The sequence below is a fragment of the Mirounga leonina genome, unplaced genomic scaffold (genome assembly GCF_011800145.1).
Source record: "Mirounga leonina isolate KUSES-001 unplaced genomic scaffold, KU_Mleo_1.0 Mir_176, whole genome shotgun sequence".
Classification (NCBI taxonomy): Eukaryota; Metazoa; Chordata; class Mammalia; order Carnivora; family Phocidae; genus Mirounga; species Mirounga leonina.
Genome location: NW_023270454.1, coordinates 31755417 through 31767987, shown reverse-complemented (window position 1 = coordinate 31767987; position 12571 = coordinate 31755417). Strand labels below are relative to the sequence as shown.

Below are 12571 nucleotides of genomic sequence, written 5' to 3'. Positions count from 1 at the left end.
CAGTTCCTGATGGGAGAGCTTCTAAGGTATCTCTGGAATGATGAGAGTGTTTTGCATGCTATGAGATGACTGGTACCTGGAAGCTCCTAGTTACCTTCAGGATGGGAGATGGTTACCAAAAAGACCAAGTCAGGTTTAGAGAGCTGGAACTTTCAGCCTCTCCTCACCCTCTCCTCCCCTCCAACCTCTGGGGGTAAAAGAAGGGCTGGGCTTCATTGTCAATGGCCAGTGATTTAATCCATCTTGCTTACAAGATGGAACCTCTATAAACACCCCCTAAACTGTGGGGTTCAGTGAGTTTCTGGGTTGGTGAGCACATGGAGATCCTCGGTGGGTAGTGCACCTGGAGAGGGCATGGTCACATGGAAACTTCCCGTGCCCCCGCTCCCGTCCCTCTCCCACACTTTACCCTATGCCTATCTTCCTTCAGGCTATTCCTGGATTGTATCCTTTATAACAAACTGGTAATAGTAAGTAAATAATTTTCTGGAGTTCTGTGCGCTGTTCTAGAAAATTGTCAAACCCAAGGAGTGGAATGTGGGAACCCCCAATTTATAGCCAGTAGGTGAGAAGTAGGTGGCCTGGACTTATGACTGGTATCTGAAGTGAGAGCAGACTTATGGGACTGAGTCCTTAACTTGTGGGATCTGCCACTCACTGCCACTCTATTAAGTGTCAGAATTAAATTGAATTAAATTGTAGGACACCGAGTTTGCATCAGAAAATTGGTCAGTGTAGGGAATAAAAAAAAACAAACCCCAAGCCCCCCTCCTTTGGTGTCAGAAGTGGTGTTGGAGTAAAAATGGATCCTAGTAGGATCTTCCATGGATTTAGCTTATTTACAAGCTTTGTTTTTGTTTTTGTTTTTTTTGTAATTATAAATAACACCAAAATTGAAAGCACTTAAAAATATTCAGTTTAGGCTAGAGTGAAGTAGTAAATTAAGGTGCCTAACTGTGCCAAACCATTGTAAGGGTTATTGATTCCCCACAGGGTAGGCATGGAAACTCATCCTATATTGATGAGATATATTAACTAAGAAACAAAAAAGCTAGGGACATTTTGTTATGTTTACATTTTGTAAATGCATCAGAGACTACAATGGTGGTTACAATGGTTACACATGATGAATCCAATGTTTTCAATCATAAGAACAAAACCTTTAAATAGAGTGGATGCATGAGAGCCTTGCTCTATACCTGGTGGTTTGGCTGTTCAATATTGGCTGATTTGGAATCCCATCATTTTCTCTGTGCCTAGCCTGAGGTCAGGTATGCTCCTATGGAAGCATCCTGAGCTAGGGAGGCAGCGCAGGTCCCTGTCTCAACCCTGTCTCTCTGAACTTCACTACCGACCTGTGAAATCAAATTAACAAAAATCACCTCATAGGGTTGTTATGAAAATAAGATGGAAGGAAGGTAGATATATAAAAGTGTCTTACCCCTAGAACAGTTAGGCAAATATGTCCTCATCGCCATCATTGCTATCCTCACGTTCATACAACACGATCATATTTTATGTAAGTATGTGTTTACTTAGTTGAATTCCATAAACAATCTCTACCAGCGAGTAGGCAGGTAGGGAGGAGGAGGGACTGTAGTCTTGTCCCCCTGAGTAAGTCCCTGCCTCAGCCTGAGCTGTGAATCAGCTGTTTCCTTGGGATCTTATTTCCTCAGTGCTCCTCATAGGCTGATGGCTTCATCCTGAGGAAAGAGAGATACACAGCCCCCTTTAATGTGGCCCCTGAATATAGGCTCAATCAAGGAAACAGATTGTGTTCCACACTGGAGATTTTCGAAAGCGGTATTGATTTTACATGCGTTTTGCCTGATGTATAGACTTTGGAACCTGCCTTCCTCACTACCTTTCTTAGACGCAACTCTACTAAGTTGTGTTCATTTTATAGAGGAGAAGACGGACTGGTGAGGGACTGCCAGTCGTCTGAGGCAGCACAGCTTGTGAATAACCACTCAGGACCACCTCGCTGACTTCAGGTTCCACTTCACTGCAAATTGGCAGAATGCACAAAGACTCCTCATTCTCACCAGAGGGGACCCCGGAAGATCATAAACCATACCATCTCACTGATGTCAGGGTCCCTCTTCCTCCTCAGCACCCCCGTGAGTGAAGGAACCCAGGAGAAAGGAATTTACCAAAATCCAGACAATAAAAATTCAGTGTGAGAAAAACAAAATGTCTGGTAAATCAGAATCTGGCAAGAATCATTTGTCCCGAATAGGAATTTACCTCATTGCCTTGTATCTAACCTGAGGGTTTCTTAAGTGTTGGGGTGCAAGAGGTTGAGTGCTATCTTGTGGGGAGAAAAGTGTCTGCAAAATGTCTTGGTTGCTCAGCTGAGGGACAAATCTCTGAGATCGCACCTGGCCACCAGATACAGTTGGGCCCCAAGAGGACATGGTTTGCCTTCTGTTTGAGAATTTGGATTTTTTTCCCCCTATTTTCACTGCAAAAGGGTTAATGTCCTTGTGGTTCCTGCCTCATAGGGAAAGTTCCTCCATGACTGACAGTTTTATAGGCTCTGGCGAATGTGGTCCGGATAACATTTTACCAGTTCACCAGGTAAAGCATGGCTTTCCTGGTCCAAATGGGAAATTTAGTGTGAAACCAATTTATTTGCAGGTGAAAATTGACTGTGTGTATCACAGAGGCAGTTTCTCACCACTGGAAAAAAAATAAACCAACAACAACAACAACAACAAAAAAACACAAAAAAACATGTCCTGCTTGGGAAAGAAAGCACCAAAACCCAAAACCGCCTTTCCTTTTCAGAAGCAATTTTCAGCCAAAAGGAAAAGGAGTTTTATTTTTTGTGAACCCACAAAAATGTGATATTCACCAGTGAGGAAATCACATTTGTATAACTGTATTAAAGATGTTTTTCTCATTCAGGCAAATGGGAGAATTTTACATGAAGCAGCTTTTGGGGGCACGGGTGAGGGGGTAGTGCTTTTATATAAAGGAAATAGTCACCCTTGCCTTGGAAGTAGAAATTGCTCTAAAAAGTAGACTTGGGAGTGCTCTGTAGTCTCTCTGTCGTCTTAGTCCATTGCGGATTCACGTTCAAGTAGGCCTCCTATAAACCACACTTTGAACTTTTTTTAGCTAAACATTTTAGATGGATTTCAACCATGGCTTGAAAAACTGGCTTGAACACATGCACATGACAAGCCCGCTTTTCCAGAGGACCCGGGGGTGTGAGATGCTTCTTCAGGGAAATGGGCACACTTTCTGAGCTGGTTGCCTGCAGGGAGCAAGACCGCACTGCCTCCCCAAGCCTGCTCAGCTCCAGGCTGGAGCCCTGCTGCTCAGCATTTCCTGTAATGTCCCACTCTGGCAAATCTGTCCGTTGCCAAAATTGTGTTAGAACTCTTGTCTGGGGGCAGAGATAGAAATCTCTTGAAAACAGTACAACTGACTCTGCTAAGGAGGAAAATGGGGAGAGAGGCACACGAGGTTTAGAGGTATGGAAGGGCAGAGCCTGAGCTGACCTTCTCCTCAGGAGAATAGTCAAATGTCTGTGCACAGACGGAAGTGGCGAACAGGAGGGCCTGGGGCAGGAGGGCAGCTGGGGACAGCCCTGGGGCTGACTCGCCCGGAGGTTGCCCATGGCAGGGCAGGGGAGACATCTCCCAGCAATGGCAGCCAGAATGTGGCCAACCCTGGTGTGTTCCAGCTTGGGAGTAGGGAAGGGCATGTTGGGAGGGTGGAGCGCTATGAACCAGGAGGTGTTAGAGGACACCAGACTTACAGACTTTCGGCAGGTAGCAGGAGGTTGTGGCAAAGTGGGGGGAAAAAAAGGAGGTAGCTTCAGTCACATGATGAGTTATTTATAATAACTTGCAGATCACATCATTTTAGATTCTGAAGATTCCTCGACATTTCCTAGTCATTGTGGGATGGTATACCTCTAGGGAAGGGTTTCTCGAAGTATAGTCTCCAGATCAGCCTAATCAACATCACTTAGGAACCTTTAAAAACAAATTCTCAAGTTCTACTCTAGACCTACTGAATAAGAAACCCTGGGAGTGGGGCCCATAATATATTTCCACAAGCCCACCAGAGGATTTTGGTACACACTAAAGTTTGGAAACCATGGCTTTAGAGCAGTCCTTTTCGGATTTTAAGATGCTTGGGAATGATCAGGTGATCTTGTTAAATAAAAATGCAAATTTGGAGTTAGGGGGTCTGGATTGAAGCTGAGTCTGTATTTCTGATAAGCCCCTAGGAGATGCTGATGTTGTTGAACCACAGAAAGTATATATTGAGAGCCTGTGATCAGGACAAAGCAAAGTATCCATGGATTGTATCCCAGGGGCAGTGTGGGATGCTTTTCTATGCAAGAGGAAGGCATAACAGCTACGTGCAATGTCCTCTGGGAGTGTCTCATGAGGTGACAAGGGCAGGGCTGCAAGTCAGACCTTGCTTTCCCCTGAGGGCAGGGTACTTACCACACAGAAGAAAGGTTGAGTCAATGGGTAGTAGAGTTAAGGGCAATCACCTTTGGGATTGTTCGCTAGGCCAGGTCTTGTGGTCAGGGACCTCAGGGTATTTCCACTTGAATTCCTTCTGGGGCTTTCAATGGAAGCTTCATTCTTGTTCTCTGGGCTGTGTTTCTTTCCTGGAAAAAAAAAATGTTAGAGGAAAATCAGCTTGTGAATTCCACAAATGCTTACCTAATAGATTTAATTAGACAGGAAAGGGTTTAAGGTGGAAACGGGTAGCCAGAATAAGGCCCTTTTACTTCAATTTCTGATCAATTTGTTGCTTGTTAATGCTATACTGAAAATGAGTAAGAGTGAAGCAAACTGGAGAGATTTCTAGGCAAAATCCAAATCTGCATCATATTTTCTTTTTGGCCAGGAGATTTTCTTTACAGTTGAATAGGAAAATAAATAAGATGAGATGGTTCAGAATTAACCCTAGTGGCAACAGTTAGGAGACTTACTGCATCTGAGTGAATGACTGAAGGAGAGGTATTGAGGATATCTGACTTCCTGAGCAAATGTGGGAACAGAATTGCTATGTACTGTAGTTGGATTTATGGTCATAGTATAGAGAGCATGTACATTAGTGCTATGTTTAAAAACAAGGAAGCTTCTTTGCTTTTTCTATTCTAGTAAACGTTAAGTATGCACTTTGTTCTTTGAACGAAAAGCAAAGACAAGAATGTCATTCTTTTACTCTCATTGTTTATAACCCTTGAAGAAATCTCGTGACTATTGAATTAGACAAGTCTAGAAGGAACATAGATTCTTCTTTAAGCTAACTTAATACAAATCAATATGAGTTGTTTAAATTTATGCCACGTTTGTCAATCTTGTGTGTGCTTAGCCTTTAAAACACTATGATTATTGTCACATAAAAGCTATATTAAGAGGTCTGACTTCAAGTAGGAGAGTTCTCAAAATGTCCAAGTGGTGAGCTACAATTCCAGAAACCAAATTATCTTCCTTTCTCGTTGCTTCTGGGTGTCTCAATAATAGTAAAAATAAAAATAAATAAAAAGAAAGAAAATTAGTTCTTGAATTTGTGGTTTTCCTTTTTGCTATCTACACTGTTTATGTGAATTTCCACCTTCCACAAAAGGTAGCAAAGAATGAACATGGAAATGAATTTTAAAAGACAGACTAGCTCACAGCTTTAAAGCAGTCTTGTCCAAATAAGTATTGGCTGTACTCATATCACCATGAGAGAAGAATTATAATAATTTGGACCATGTGCTCTACATTGAGCTACATAGCTAAGTCACACCAGCCTTCTAAGGGGCAAAAACAGAACTGATTAAACAGTAAAGTTATAATGACACATGTACACAAAAGCATGTGTGTTTTTGTGGCATATGGTAAAAAATTTATATAGGTTTGTAGCCAAAATTTATGTTGAAAGGACCCAAAATATCAAGAAAAATAAGAACAATAGTAGTGAATTAAATAAATATTAAATGGCGGGGCGCCTGGATGACTCAGATGGTTAAGCGTCTGCCTTCGGCTCAGGTCATGATCCCAGGGTCCTGGGATTGAGTCCCACATCGGGCTCCCTGCTCAGCGGGGAGTCTGCTTCTCCCTCTGCCTGCCACTCCCCCTGCTTGTACTCTCTCTCTCTCTCTCTCCCTCTGGCAAATAAATAAATAAAATTTTTTTAAAAATAAATAAATAAAATAAATAAATAAATAAATATTAAATGGCAACAAATTAGATAACTTAGAAGAAATAGAAAAATTCCTAGAAAAATACAAATTACTGAAACTGACTCTCATGTACATGGACCAGAGACTTCAAATTATTAAGGAAACAATACTTTTCAAATTGGCCTACAGATTCAATGTGATCCCTATCAAAATCCAAAAAGTCTTTTTTGCAGAAATGGAAAAGCTAATCATAAAATTCATATGGAAATTCAAGGGATCCACAATAGTCAAAGCAATCTTGAGAAAGAAGAACAAAATTAGAGGACTCACCTCCCAATTTCAAAACTGACTACAAAGCTACAGTATTCAAGACAGTGTGGTGCTGACATAGGATAGATATACAATCAATGGAATAGAATTTAGAGTCCAGAAATAAACCATTACATTTATGGTCAACTGATTTCAACAAGTTTGCCATGACAAGTCAATGGGGCAAAAATAATTTTTTCAACAAATGCTGCTGGGACAACTGTACATCCCCATGCAAAAGAATGAACTTCAATTACTTCCTTATGCCACACATAGATCAATATTTAAGAGGTGAAACTATAAAACTCTTAGAAGGAAACATAGAAATAAATCTTGATGACCTAGGATTCGACAATGGTTTCTTAGATATAACACAAAAAGCATAAGCAGTTAAAGAAGAAATAGGTAAATTGAACTTTTTCATTAAAAAAAATTGTTCTGAGAGCTTCTGGGTTGGTGAACATGTGGAGTTTTGGGGAGAATGGAGTTTGGAGAGAATAAGGAAGATCCACACCCTCTCCCATACATCATGCTCTGTACATCTCTTTCATCTGGCTGTTCCTGAGTTAATTCTTTTATAGTATAATGAACTCTGGGTTATTCTTTGAAGACAGATTTGCTCAGTAGCTTTTTGTCCACTGTGTGATTGGATGCCTGAGGTGATCCCTGAAAGCCAGTCTTCCAAAGAGAGTCTTCTTCCCTCTCAGGTCCCACACCATGACCAAAGTCAATAGGCAAAAGGAATTCATGGTAAATGTCTACAGTAGATGCTTTTGGTTGCCTCCCATCCCTCTGGTCTCCAGTAACAGGACTCTGATTTTGTGCAGGTGTCCAGGGTTCCACCCCTGACACAGGAGGTAAAAGCAAGTTAATGATCTGTTCTGAGCTGAGAAAAGTCTCTGTAATTTTATGCCTCTCTCACATGCAGACCTGAACATGCATCACAGTGGCTCATTTGGAACCTAAGTTCTTTCAGATGTGAAAGGATTTTAATAGGATTTACTCATACTGTCTCTGCATATTCTTTATATTATCTGAATAATGATGTGTTATTGGTCAAGAAAGTCAACACCATAGAGTTTGGGATCTGAACAAAAGCAAACCAGAGCCCAGAGACTTGAAGAAACTCCCAGTTCCAGTGCCAATGCTGTTCTGTTCTAGTCCATCCCTCTCCCATTTATCTCTCTGGTAGAGAGATGGAGATGCAATTAGAGGAGTCCTAAATATATTATTCCTAAATATATTATTCTTCTTGATACTATTTTAAATGGAATTGTGCTCTTAATTTCTTTTACAAATTGCACATTGCTAATGTATAGAGGAGTTTGATGTTTGCTGAATGAATAAACAAATGAATGAAGGAAAGAAAATTGTGCTGAAAATGGTACAGTCAAGAAAGTGAGGGGCACCTGGGTGGCTCAGTCGTTAAGCATCTGCCTTCGGCTCAGGTCATGGTCCCATGGTCCTGGGATCGAGCCCAGCATTGGGCTCCCTGCTCGGCGGGAAGCCTGCTTCTCCCTCTCCCACTTCCCCTGCTTGTGTTCCCTCTCTTGCTGTGTCTCTCTCTGTCAAATAAATAAATAAAATCTTAAAAAAAAAAAAAAAGAAAGTGAAAACACAACCCACAGAATGAGAAAAAAAATTAAAAATCCTATATCTGATAAGGGACTGATACCCAAAATATATAAAGAATTCTAAAATTCAATAATAAAAAGACAACTCAACAATTGGGCAAAGGATTTGAGTAGATTTCTCCAAGGAAAATGTAGAAGTGGACAACAAGTGCATGAAAAATTGTTCAATATCCTTCGTCATTCGGTAAGTACAAATCAAAACCACAGTGAGATACCACTTGACACTCACTAAGGTGGCTATAATGAAAAAGAGACAATAACAAAGTTGGCAAGGATATAGAGAAATATGGACCCTCATAAATTTGCCGGTGGAATGTAACATGGTACAGCAATTCTGAAAAACACTGGCAAATTCCTCAAAGTGTTAAACATACTCCTGGAAATGAAAATTTCTACATCTCTACAAAACCTTGCACATGAGTGTTCATAGAGGCATTATCCATAACAACCCAAAACTGCAGACCACCTCAAACTGACAAAAGGATAAAAAAAATGGGATATATCCATAAAATGGGTATTATTTTGTAATAAAAAGGAATGAAATACTGACTGGCCCATGTTCACATGCTAATGATATGGATGAAACTTAAAGACATTATATTAAGAGAAAGAAGCCAGTCATAAGAAAAATTCACATAATGATTACATTAATATGAAATGTCTAGAATAGGTAAATGTATATCTAGAGAAAGATTAACAGCTGCCTAGAGCTGTGCAGGTGTGGAGTTGGGGAGAAATGGGGAGTGATTGCTAATGCCAGTGGGTACAGGGTTTCTTTGGGGGTGATAAAAATATTCTAAACTGAGATTGTGGTGATGGTGCACATGTCTGTGAATATATCAAAATTATTGAAATGTTTGTATACTTTAAATGGGCAAATGTCTACAGTATGTGAATTACATCTTAATGAAAGGTATTTAAAAATAAATACTATGGTTTTAAGTTTAGAAATCTCAGTTGTGCACTATGTAATAATTTATTTTCCCTTCCTGTTTCTCTGTTTGATAGTAAAACAAATGTATTATTTTTTCTACCTATAGGCTGCCAACCTTGTATGTTCACTTCCCTTTCTCATGCAGAACTTGACTGTGTTTAGGCAAAATCCAGACCAACAGTGTAAAGCAGAAAAAGCTATATTCTTCAGACAGCTAAAGCCTGATCCTAGTATGTGCTTAGTGTCTGGTGTTCCAAAATAAAAGAGGCTCCCTGTCTTCAAGAAGTTTATTTATTACCTAGTACATTGATTAGATCTAATCAGCAATGGGACCTGGATAATTTAATAGGGGAAGGTAAATTTGTAGATGGTTTTACAAAGGGTTGTAGAGTAAAACTCAAGTCTGGAGTGTTGTAAATGAGAGGTATACCCCTTCCACAGACATGTTTCACTGAAGAGATAAAGTGATAATAACTCAGTAAAAATAATTATAAACATTTGTACCATACTTTCCAGTGTGCATGGCCCCTTGCCCAAACACTGTCTTGCTTAACTCTCCCAACATCCCTCCGAGGAAAGTATTCCCACCCCCAATATATAAAAGAGGCAACGGTGGTTATACACCAACATCTTCTACTTCATATTCTGGGCCATTTTCACAAAGACACAGAAATCCATGAGTCTATGACATTTTACATGGAAGAATTTTGGAGAGACCTTGAAAAACAATAAAAAGAAAGTGGGTCAGAAAAACACTACTGAGGAAGTAAAGTCAAGCAACCCCGCTACCTCCAAGAGTTGGGTAACTCTTTCCTTTTGTAGATTACAAAACCATCATTAAAGCACCTCCTGGTAGAGATGGAGGATTTCATCTATTTGGATATCTGCTTAATGGCTCCTTTCACTAAAGGTAGTGCCTTCATTTAATTTGTTGTTTGCCTCAGCACACAGGGGAGGAAGCAATACACAGAATTACTACTTGGTCTTAATTCTGAACAGTAATGCAGGTCAAGGCGGAGTCTGGAAATAATAAGAACTATAAAAAATATGACCATTTATCATTGAATGATTCTGTTAAGAAATGAATGTGTTGGGCATTAGACATAACTTGGGATTTGGAAAAGTAGGTTTCAAAAAATTCAGGGGAAGTTTGGATAATTCTATAGCCAGAGATTCTAAAGGAAAGATTGCACAAAAGATAGAGAAGTCTCCAAATAGACAAAATTCTGACCCTAAAACTTGAGTGAAAAAGAAGGAAAGGTTCAAGAAATCATCATGCCTTCCCAGGATGCTCTTGCAGCTAGGGAAGGACTCGTTCTCAAGGTGGAAGGAGGCCCCTCAAATTAAGGAGGATACCAAAATCATGGCCTGGGCTGTGACAAAAATCTCAGGTAGACACAGTGTCAGAATGAGCTGAATTTTCTCAAAATACCGGAGACATTGAAAAGGGATATTTCTTAAAGTATTCATGGAGTGGGAAGAACAAGAAAGTTTAGGGATTTTAACAGAGACAGTAGAGAAGTGCACAGACAGGTGCCAGAAGAAGCACTTCTCACCAGCCCATGTCCATATTTGCTGCAAATGAGCAAGAACTTTGAATGAAATGGGCAGCCAGCTCCAGTGGAGCTGAGAGCATGAGAAACTTGATCCAGGCAGCTCAGGAACAGGAAGATGTGTTTAGACTACCTGGAACCTAACAGGGATGGGTGCTGGTGGGGAATGAGAAAATAAGAAAGAAGTAAGTAAATGAGTAAGAGGTTAAAGTGTTTGTTAACTGGTAGCTGAGTGTGAGGCCACAGTGACACGAATCAGCCACATAATGGGTGGGCTGGGGAAGCAGAGCTATTGGGGTTTTGTTAACAGACTTTGAGTGTTGAAAGCAGGCACAGGCAGTCCCACCCTTTGATGCTGGCCAGACCACATCTGGAGGATTGTCTTCCATGCTGTGACCTACACTTGAAGAGGGACAATGAGTAACTGGAGCACATGTTTTTGTCTTGATAGAGAAAGAGTTTAGGGAAGATGGACAGAAGAATCTGAGTCACTTCTAATGCTGAGATTGGCCCTTGGAAATTTCCTCCCCAGCCTCAGCACTGCCCTTTTCTAGATGATGCCAGCAGGCTGGGTCTGAGGACCCAGAGAGGATCTCACAGGACCAGCCAAGAGGGTCTTTGGCTTCCTGAAGGATGGAAATCAAAGGTGAGCCAGCAGGAAGTGAAAGCAGAGATTACTGAAGATATAGAGAGAATGCAGATACAGACAGAGTGTCTGGGAGACTTGGAAAGGAAATGAGCATGAGTCTTGACTTTGTTGGGGCCTGGGGTTTTTATTGAGGACAGTAGTCAGGTGGATGTGTCCCCTCAAGCATGCAGGAACTGGTTAGAACAAAGACAAGAGCCCAGGTGTTATTCTTTGGAGCTAGTGGGTCTTGGCATCAAGATGTCTAGCACTGCTGGTCTGGAATATGCATAAGATGACTTCCTCTGGTCATTCTCACCTGGTCCTTCCCTAGATGTTATCTAGTCTAAAGAAATCATTAACTCCCTGTCCCTTACGAGGAGGACATACACTATTTGCATTCTGAGGCATGTGCCAAGTGGGGTGGGGGTGCAGGTCCTAACAAGAATAGAAGCAGGAAAAGGAGCAAAAAGCAGATGTTTATGGAGTCCTTCAGTTTCCCTATCTCACTAAGACCTATCAAAATAATTACTTTTCCTCCAGGACCGGTCTCCAGTAAAGAGGTGATACTTGGGGCATTCCAGTGAAGGAAGGCCCAGCTTCAGGCCTGGACTGGCCTGGGAAACGCCAACCTGGCAGTTCTGAGTCAAAGAAAACCCTGCCCACCGCTGACCACAGCTCCACCACAGGACCTGAGGCAAGTGGCTTTGTCCTGCACCTCATTTTGCTCATCGGCAAGGTGGGGATAATAATGTCTACCTCAGGGGACTGTGATGACAACTAAGTGGGGTAACATTGTAGAGAATTTAGCCCAGTTCTTGACATGTGGTATGACCGTGTCAATGGAGAACCAGCACAAGCATGCATGGAGACATTTTATTTGGGGAACAGACTACCCTGAGCTAATCCACTGACCCATAAATATCAGGCTGCAAACATCCTTCTTCTGACCATTTATTTTATCTGCATCTCACTCCTTTCTATGCGGTTGCATTCAGGGTGGGGCCATGCATCTAGAACACAATGGGGCGATGGCCTGTCAAGCATGTCTTTTGTGACCTACTGAGCAATTTCTACCCATCAGGTTCATATTAACTCCCCTAGAAAGTAGAGTCACTCCCGGCCACCACAGTAATGGAGACAGTGGGGACATTCTCAGCGCCTAATCACACCCTCCATCTCGGTATTGATAGTTAATAAGGCCATGTGGCCTGCAGCCTGGCCCTTAAGTCCTCAGCGTCACCAGGATTCACAAGGCAGGGATGGAATTCTGAAACACTTAGATTCTGACCAAGCCCTAAACTGTGAGGGACCTTCCTGACTACTAACTGGCCCGTGTGCACAGCAGAGGTAGACGGGACAACATGG

The 12571-nt window shown here is 41.5% G+C and overlaps 1 long non-coding RNA gene across 1 annotated transcript in view; it reads left to right on the top strand.

The window, feature by feature from the left end:
* The window catches only part of LOC118022223, an 89401-nt gene extending 77507 nt beyond the window's left edge, over nt 1–11894 (top strand). Inside the window, exons 3-4 of the long non-coding RNA XR_004682419.1 lie at nt 11030–11224; nt 11747–11894. This is a non-coding gene — a long non-coding RNA (uncharacterized LOC118022223). The remainder of the gene's footprint in view (nt 1–11029; nt 11225–11746) is intronic.
* The last annotated feature ends 677 nt before the right edge of the window (nt 11895–12571 follow it).